This window comes from Zalophus californianus, chromosome 5, assembly GCF_009762305.2.
Source record: "Zalophus californianus isolate mZalCal1 chromosome 5, mZalCal1.pri.v2, whole genome shotgun sequence".
NCBI classification, from domain to species: Eukaryota; Metazoa; Chordata; class Mammalia; order Carnivora; family Otariidae; genus Zalophus; species Zalophus californianus.
Window position 1 is genome coordinate 16,664,468 of NC_045599.1, and position 9,953 is coordinate 16,674,420.

Here is a 9,953-nt window from a genome sequence, read left to right on the forward strand (position 1 = left end):
TATTAACAACAAAAATATAACAAACATTTTAAATCGAATACCTGAAACTATTTATTTCCTTCATCTTAACCTATTTTTACCCCAGATTAAATGTATACCTATCACACTTCCACTGTAAAAAAAAAAAAAAAAAAAAAAAGCCTAATAGTCTATATTTTTAACAATAAACATACAAACTTTACTTTTGCAATTCCAGAAGGGAAAATGTATATGAAAAGCCGGTGCCTCCAAGCACATGAATGATGAAATGAAATTTCAAAGAAACCAAAACAGCCAAGAAAGGAAGAGGGAAATGGATACATAGAGAGCTATTTCTAGAGACCTGGACTAAAATGTAAAATGTATTTTCCCACAGAAATTGTACCACAAATGACATCTTACGATTGTTTTAAAAGTACAATTCAATAAATGATTTCATAAGATTTTTTTTGGACCATCCTGGGACTGCAGCCATCATTATACATCAGTCCTGTGCAAAAACAAAAAGGCATTCCTAATACCAAATCAATGACTGATAAGCGATGTAGCCCACTACAAACCATTTTGTGATAGCCCCTATTTATACTTTGGGTAGAGCCAAGAGAAGACCCTAGGTTATCTCAGGAAATGCAATGGCAAATTGGTTTTCTTCCATGTGCCAACTTCAGTCAGTTGGAGTGATGTGTTAGGAAGGACTCTGAAACCATGTTTTGTGGAGGCGGGAAAGAGCGCTGTTGTGCCTTGCTTGGATCTTTCACGGGACTGGCTGAGAGTCGGATGGGACTACTCCCATCTGCTTTGGAAGAAGGGGAGACCCAGAGGGGACAGGAAAGCAAACTGAAGGCTTTTGTTTCTTCCCCTACTTAAACCACATCAGCTACTCTTAAAAGGGGAGGCACCCAAAGGAGTAGCCAACACGGGAAATGACTGAGAAATGGGGAGAACTCCCCACCAGCAGTCCCCTCCCGGGTATCTGCCACAGTGAAGATGACAACAAAATCAAGCGAGTGAACCCAAACTCACTGAGGCAACCAGAAGGAGAAATGATATGCCGCAGCTCAACAATTTCCCTGTCAGGGCAAGAATCCCTAAAGTCCATACATTGTGGCGAATATAACCTGGAATGGCCTCATGTGGACGGAGAAAAGCTTCAAGATCAGACATTTGTTGTTGCTGTGACTCAAGTTGACACAGGGTAGCTTTTCTTTCTTTCTTTTTGTCCTACACAAGCAGTTTTATGTTTGTGCTACAGCATTTTAAACAGGATCTGGCTAAAGAGGGAAATTAAATTGGAGGCTAGTCACTAGAGCTCTCAGTTCTATTTAAAAATGTTTTAAAAACCCCCACTAATAAGGGAACCCAGTGCCCATTAGTATTGACTTGGTGTTTGGGTCTGCACCATCAAAGTCAACACCTCATTGTTATCTCCTGTTGATTGTTGTAAATGGGGTACAGATAAGAATAAAGATAAAGATCAAATAAAACCATAAATTTCAAGTCAATACCTGCCAGCTAAATGAGTCGAGCATTTTAGGAGGCAAAGGACAGAGAGACATGTCTCTCTCAATGCATTCATTCCATGTATTGACCTGGAAGTGGCCTTTATAATTAATTCATGATGTTTGATTTCATTTTATTCAGGGTGTGAGTCACACATGAGCTTTGAGTTCTCATCACTTTGGATATAACTATAGCCTAAAAATGTTAAAATGAACTTTTATTTTTCAGGAAAATGTACAAAGAAATCATTTGGAAGAAGAACCTCATATTGATCATCATATTTTGAAAATTACATTTCAAAAATGTATATATCCCACTAGTACCTTTTAAAAGATAGCTAATATTTAAATTATTTCTCTGAGTGCTGTTCTCTTTATATTAAAATAAAACAATTTCCTTTGATTGCCAGGTAGTTTTTCTAAGGTTGATCAACTAGTTACCTTTTTGTAATGTCATGGTTAACTAATTAATGTTACAATATGAAATATTTTATAAGCTAATGACAACTTTGTGAACAAAAGAAAATTGTCCATATTGTACACAATTTCTTGAAAATCCTCACATAATCATTGCTAGCTCTTTTGTATTCTGAACTTAATATTTTGGCTTGCTAAATAATTACAATTTAAAACGAAAGAGCACAAAAGAAACTGGGGTGGTAATGGTTGCTATCATCCTTTATCAACTAATTAAACCCATAGTTACAGATGAAAAGCGGCAAAAGCAGGTCAAATAAATCTTGCTTTGACAGCTGCTGGTAGAATTTTTATTTTATAACAGTTGTTTGGTTATCATCACTTTAAAAGGTAGGTTTTTTGTTCTGCTGGACTTCTTAAAGTTCTGAGATTTCCCATTATATGTAAATATTTAAATTACGCTCAAACACCCCTCTATAGTTTATCACTAGTGAGTAACTTACCTCATTGAATCCTTTGTCAGAAATTGTCCCATGGGTAGCTGAGTATTCTAAACATCAACCAGTAAAATTGAAAAAAAAAAAAAATCAAAGTAATCCCAGAGTAAATTTACAAATCTCTTCAGAGATTACATAAAATTAGTACTGGAGAATGACTCAAATCGTATGGAAACTCTTCACAAAAGAGGATCCAACCAAATTATACCAGTTAACTGAAAAGGGGCATTAACAAGAATGGTGAAAAGTGTTTCCAAAGACAATGATTAGAATATCAAAGGATCAGTAGTGACCTTTAGAAAAAATTATAAAATTCTTGGGATTTTAAAAAAGATTTATTTACTTATTTGAGAGAAAGAGAGAGCATGAGCAAGTGAGGGGAGGGGCACATTCCCTCTAAGCCTGGAGCCCGACTGGGGACTTGATGCCACAACCCATGAAATTATGACCTGAGCCAAGAGTCAGAGATTTAACCAACTAAGCCACCTAGTCACCATGTGGATCTTTTTTTTTTGGCAAAAGTTGTACTCTTTAATGTCACATGGCAAAAGTCAAAAGTAAAACACATTAGTAATGTGTTGTCTTACAAATCTGTCAGTAAAATTACATTCAAAGTCCATTGTAAAAATGAGGACACAGAGGAAGATGGTGGCAGTGGTTGTGATGACTGAATTGAGCCCAGTGACAGGATGTTGGTGTTGGTATTAAGAGACCTGCACATCCCACACCAGGGTAACAGTTTCCCAGCTAAATTAAAAAAAAAAAAAAAAAAAAAAAACTTCTCGTGCCAGGAAAGATTCAGCACATTCTCTGTACTGGAAACCTTTGCCCCAAAGAGAGTTATGACTATCTCAAGACTTCATATTGTGAGGAGACTTGCATGAGAAGCTGAATTATCCTGAACAGAAAGTGGTGACTGTTGGGCAGTTCAAAACTGGTCTGATCCATGGGCATTGAGTTATTCCACGGGGAGGTAGGGCCAGCCACGCTCTGTTGCAGAGGCAGTTTGATGTGGACAGTCTTTATCTCAGGACACACACACAAATTTGAAGCATTTGAGCATGAAAATAAATCTTACATTAACCCGGGTTCTTCCACTGGAGCATATAATGCCTTGGAAACAAACACTGTCCTTTCATTCATGTTGATGGATATCCAGGCTTCTACAGTTGTCACTTATGTGGATCAGCTAGTTGGAGATGATGTGAAAATAGAACGAATTGAATACAAAAAATCTTAAAGCCAGGCCTGTCTTGCTGGGTTTTCTTTTTTCATTCCTCTGTTCAAATCAAGTAATTAAACATTTATGAGCCCCCCCCCACACGCACACACAAAATTAGGGCATATATATCTTTTTGAATTAAGGTTTTGCTTTCTTTGGGCAAATACCCAGTGGTGGAATTATTGTATCATATAGTATTTCTATTTTTAATTGTAAAATATTTTAAATAGGACACATTTTTGGTATATCCACAATCAATGTGAGTTTGCTTTATTTGTTAACACACAATTGAAATTAAATATTTTTCATTAGTCACAATGAAATTTTTACTTCTATTTTCAATGGATTCTATAGGTGACTGTATCAAGTAACAATTACTTTCAGGTAACAAGGGTTTCCTTTATGTCATTTACCTTTACCAGATAAATAAAAACCTCTAATTCTTTTTCTTTCCTTCCTTCCTTCCTTCTTTCTTTCTCTTTCTTTCTTTCTTTCTTTCTTTCTTTCTTTCTTTCTTTCTTTCTTTCTTTCTTTCTTTCTTTCTTTCTTTCTTTCTCTTTCTTTCTTTCTTTCTGAATCTGCCCACATATCTTTCTTTAACACTGTTCATGGTAAGTCTGTCTTAGTTACACGGGGTTTCTACTTATCACACATTATGTAAATTCAGTGTGGCTACAGAATGGCAAAACATGCTATCAGTTTAGCTTAAGTGTATCTGTGTATTATGACTTAGACATTATTTTGCTTTAAATATATGGTATTTTTGTGGGGGCAAATGCGTGTGCATGTGTGTGTGTATGTGTGTAAAATAGTAAAGAAATTGAGATGTGTATTATATTAATAGGAGTCTGAATAGAAAAGAAAATATTAAGCATGAGGGTTTTTATAGAACTCAGAAATGCTTTGCTTTTTCTATTTTGTCAATTGATTTTTACTGTTTCTGTCATTTGTCCTAGAGAAAAATGATTACTTGATAAATACCAAAATTGGATAAATATGGCAAGACAGATTACTGTCTTCCAGATTATATATTTTATATCTGATCTAAGACTTTTTCTTAATTTGGTGAATTTTGACTAATTTTCACAGCCTGTAAATATGCATTCTTTGTTCACTTATTAGCTTATCAATTTTCTTAGAAGAACCAATACCCAAAGTACCAGTAAAACAGTAAAACCTGAAGCCCAGTCAATAGGATCTGACATAAAAGCTGAACTGCCTTGGTCACCTGGAGAAATGGGACACTCTCATCTCTGAGACAAGGTCTCTCTGTTTCCTGAAATAAATTCCTGAAAATTGGCATTTCAAAGACATGCTCCTTTTCTCTTTCATTTCAGTAGCAGACAGGAGCCATTTTAGAAAACATAAGTAGTCCTAGAATTTCTGATTTCCTTCCAATTTAGCTAATAGATAAAATTTCTTATTGCTGATTGCACTAAGTCTGAACCCTTTCTTTCTAAGATTCTGGCAACACAGCTTTCTAAAAATTCTGGTAGATGTATGAAATCAGGGGCACCTGGGTGGCTCAGTCCATTGGGCATCTGCCTTTGGTTCAGGTCATGATCCCAGGATCCTGGGATCGAGTCCCACTTCGGGCTCCCTGCTCAGTGGGGAGTCTGCTTCTCCCTCTGCCCCTCCCCCCTGCTCTTGCTCTCTTTCTCTCTCTCTGACAAATAAAATATTTTTTTAGTTCTTTTTTATTATGTTATGTTAATCACCATACATTACATCATTAGTTTTTGATGAAGTGTTCCATGATTCATTGTTTGTGCATAACACCCAGTGCTCCACGCAGAACGTGCCCTCTTTAATACCCATCACCGGGCTAACCCATCCCCCCACCCCCCTCCCCTCTAGAACCCTCAGTTTGTTTCTCAGAGTCCATAGTCTCTCATGGTTCGTCTCCCCCTCCTATTTCCCCCCCTTCATTTTTCCCTTTCTGCTATCTTAAATCTTAAAAAAAAAAAAAAAAGGAAATATGTAATCAGAGCTCTCTTATTAGTAAGGGAAACAAGCACACTGAGTTTAATGGGCACTGAATGAACCCAACTTGACAGTCGTGTGCAAATGTCAGAAGCTTGTTTGAAGGGACACTGTATACAGTAAAGAAATATTTTCTTAAATATTAAAAGGACAAGGAAAAGATTACTGGGACTGATTGAAAAGCTTCATTTGTGCTTGAATTTGGGGATTTATTTTACTTCAAAAATTGGCCTGGTTTTTAAATTGTTTGGAGGGTTATGAAATAAAATATATCTATAATACAGCCACATTGGTGAATTACATTGGCAGCCTACCAAACAGAAATTTCAAGGAACAGGTGGTTATGACAGATTAAAATGAATAGAATTTCTTGCTCTCAGTAGCAAAGGAAACAGGGTTTCTGAAAGCAGAGTACTTATATTTCATAACTAAGATTTTATTTTCAATAGAAGATGAGTTTATTAGTGATAAAGAAATTATGAAACAAGGTCTCTGAGTGGGTCAAGTAAATCTGCAATTTGATATACAGTTTTAAAAATATCATCAGTCCCTCTAGAGGAAACATAGCACAAAAACTGGTTCGTTGGAGAAAAGAATGCAATACAGTCAATGACAAATATTTCTTGTTTTGATACCAGGCAAAAACTTTTTTCCATTAAGTCATATTGGTGTATCTACAGAAGCAATTCCTTGGATTTCTACAACCACCCAGAAAATAATATCACAAACACATATGGATGACCACATTTTCAGGTTCTGAAAATTTATCTTTCTGGACAATGAGATGTCTGAGGACTTAAAAAAAAAAGGTTTTTTTTAGTAAATTAAAATAAATGACCATAATTGTTACCATCAAATTTGAAATGATGCTGGAAATTTGAGCGTGTTCCCCCCCCTCATCCCTGTCAGATGGAGAAAAGGCATTCGTTCCTTCTATACCTCATCTCAGTTAGGAGATCACAAACCACTGAAGGACCAGCACAGCCCACGCTCCCCATTTAAGGGTGCACAGTAAAACAAGCCCCCTCTGAATGTCCCACTGGCAGATTCCAGCCATTTACTTCTTTACTGTCCTGCACGTGAGATTAGAATTAAGGCCACTTTATAGAAAGACTCACTTGGTAATGGGGGAGAGAGGGAATGAGCAGTGGATGCGGAATAAAAGAGCAATGGAGAAGGAAGCTGATTCCTTTTTTTTTTTTGAAGATTTTATTTATTTATTTGAGAGAGAGAAAGCGCATGAGAGGGGAGGGTCAGAGGGAGAAGCAGACTCTCGGCTGAAAGGGAAGCCTGCTGATGCAGGACTTGATCCTGGGACTCCGGGATCATGACCTGAGCGGAAGGCACACGCTTAACCGACTGAGCCACCCAGGTGCCCTAAAAAGCAGGGGCAGAAACTCTGTGTGGCTACAGCCCCCAGTGCTTGCCTGAGAAAGAATTGGTCTCAACAGAACATCAACAACATCCCATGCAACCTACTCATAAACTCTAGCCCCTTCTGTCAGGTTTGGACCAGAGGGCAAGGGAACATTCTTCCTAAATCTGGGTACTTGGTCTTTGTCTTTTCATAGGAGTCAAGAAATAGAAGCCTGTTTCTCTTGGAAAAGTACCCTGACCCAGGCTAAGGAAAGGGTGTGCGTTTTCCTGTGCGACATGATTTAACTTCTTGATCTGAGCACACTTCTCTCCATTCAGTTTCCCTCCTCCCCCTGATCTTCCTTCCCACCCCTTCTCCCTCCCTCCTGACCTCCCTTCTTAAAGAAATGATCTGCCTTCAACTCCCTAGCAAACAGAGACAATGTTTTCTTTGCTTAATAAAGAGGAAGCAGGTAATTGGTTCCCTACCCCCTTACCTTAATGGGTCCTCTTGTAAACTTTAGAGGCCCAACCTTCTGATTTGTAGCGCAAGATCCAGAGCCTGCTGGCTCCTAGAACTGTAAACCACCCCTCCGAGATGCACCAAGTCTCTCACAAGATACACAGGAGACAATCACAAAATGAGTCTCCTCGTATCTCGAGGAGATAAATCTAAATTCTGTTCTACGTTACTGTACCAGTCTGTGTGAAATCCTGGCCAGATTCGGTTGTCTATTTCCTGCTACCTGCATCCATGTAGATCTGCTAATGCCTACTCTAACATAAGACGAGTTCTTTCTCTCTCTTACACTGGTGTAGAGATTGTTGTATTTCCCCAATCCTTCTTTCTTCTCTCCTTCTTTCTTACGATTTTTTTTTCTTTTCACAAATATTGAGAAAGTACAGAGAGCACTATATTAAATGCAAAAAGACATTGGGAGCATGACAGCCTAAACTAAAAGGTAAAAACGAGACAATTTTATTTGTTTCAGAATCTTTAACTTCTGCTTCAACGTTTTAAAATATAGGCTTCATTTTTCTTGCTAAACCGGGCATTATTTTAGTTAGCTTTCAATTATTTTTTTTTTCTTGTGACTACCTATTTATTATTATTTTGACTGCCTGCATTATTTCTAGTTCTGGTTGCAAAAATCCTGACAAAGTGTTTGTTAATTCCATTGATTTTGCATGATCATGGTGTATTGTCCAACATTAATGATGCATGAGGCTTCTAAATACCTGAGCTTGAAAGGGGAAGGATTCAATGCTGTTTAAGAAGTTGAATGTTTTACTGCCATTAATCAACTAAGTCTTTGTGCTTCCCTTGAGTGCAAGCTTGAATAGTCTTCCTCCTTTCTTCTTTTTAGATGATAAGCAAAACTAAATCTTTATTGAAAGCAAGATAATAGAAATAAATGTAAATGTTTACAGCTATTACAAAAATTCGAATTTTCACTGCATTTGACTCATGTTTGAAGTTAACCAATTCACTTTGAAGTTAACCCATGTTCCCCTCAGCTTAAACTTTAGATTGGTTCCTTCTTAACTAAAAGCCCTGACCTCTATTTTTTAGAGGATTTATTTTAGAAAACTTACAATTAAATTTTTTTTCTCCATCCTTTGAGATCGAGGTCTTCTCCCAGCTTATTTTTTCCTCAGGATCCTCTTTCTCTGGAACCTGAAAGCCATGCCTTTGAAACGCAGTCATCAAAAAAGATAGAACCCCTGTCCTCAATCTCCGTGAGAGGATAGGATCCTAACTTTTACAAGTGCCATTGGCAAGCACAGACGGTCTAATTACTTTAACCAACCTGATAAAGTCCTTCAGTACTTTTTTCACTAGCTCAATCCAGGACTTAAAAATTCTTCTGCCTTTGTTTCAAGGGAGTATATATATTACATTTTATTTAAGTATAAAATGGAGTTTATATATATTTTATACATATTTATACACATGCAGGTTTATATATCTTATACATATTTATACACACATACATAGGTATGTACATACACATATTTTATGCATATATAAACATATAGTATACATATTTATGTGCACACACACACACATATATCTAAATTTAATAACACCAGAGCCAAGTACTATGGTGGAAGCAAATATAGCAGATGCAGGCTGTTCTATTTTTGAAATAACACTATTGTTTTGTTCTATCCTCTTCACTGGCCCCTTTCTGTCCCAACACATGAACACACACACACCGCAGCAAATCTAGAGCCTCCGTAGCTTTGGAGCAGAGTTATCTAGGAGTCTTTCCTGTCATCGGTGAGCAAGGAGGAGCTGATCCTCTCTGGTGAAGGGTGGGGAGTCTTACCGCTTTCCAAGTTCTGGGGAAAATTTTTGCTGGATTGTATTTAGGTCAGGACTCTCAGTCCCCTCACATAGAAGGATACTGTTGTCAATAGGACCAGTATACATTTTTCTAGGAAAAAGCACTGAGGGCTAGCTTGTGTGGTCTCTGCACGTCAATATTTCCTGTTTCCTTCATTACATGTTGGAATATCGAGAAACTTCATTTCTGCCTTGGCCACCTTCTGAGTATCCTTATTCCCTGGAGAACCTGGAGGAGCTAAGCACAGGACCCTAGTTCTTACAACTGCATTGCTGGGGACCCATGGTGAGCGGACTGCTCACCTAGACCGTAACCCACTGTGGGACAAGAAATTGTTCTTTGAGTTTCTCCTAAACCTATGTCTCTTCTGTCAATCTGACTCTTCACCCTTACACTCTACACCCATACTTGCTTCATTAAAATTTACAATGACTTTCTGATACAGTTCATGGAAAAACCAATAAAAAGCTTCTCTGCCTTATGTCACTCACATTGCTGGCAAGATAGCTTGCTTGAGGTATAACACAAAAATATAAAGAATATAAATACATATGGATGAAAACATATAGTATGTATTATGTGCATATTATATAGTGGTTTACCTAATCATTGTCTCATACAACAGCAGCCATCCAACTTTCGTGTTGCT

The 9,953-nt window shown here is 37.4% G+C and overlaps 1 pseudogene; it reads left to right on the forward strand.

The window, feature by feature from the left end:
* Positions 1-3,081: 3,081 nt before the first annotated feature.
* LOC113929687 lies at positions 3,082-3,632 on the forward strand (annotated as a pseudogene).
* The last annotated feature ends 6,321 nt before the right edge of the window (positions 3,633-9,953 follow it).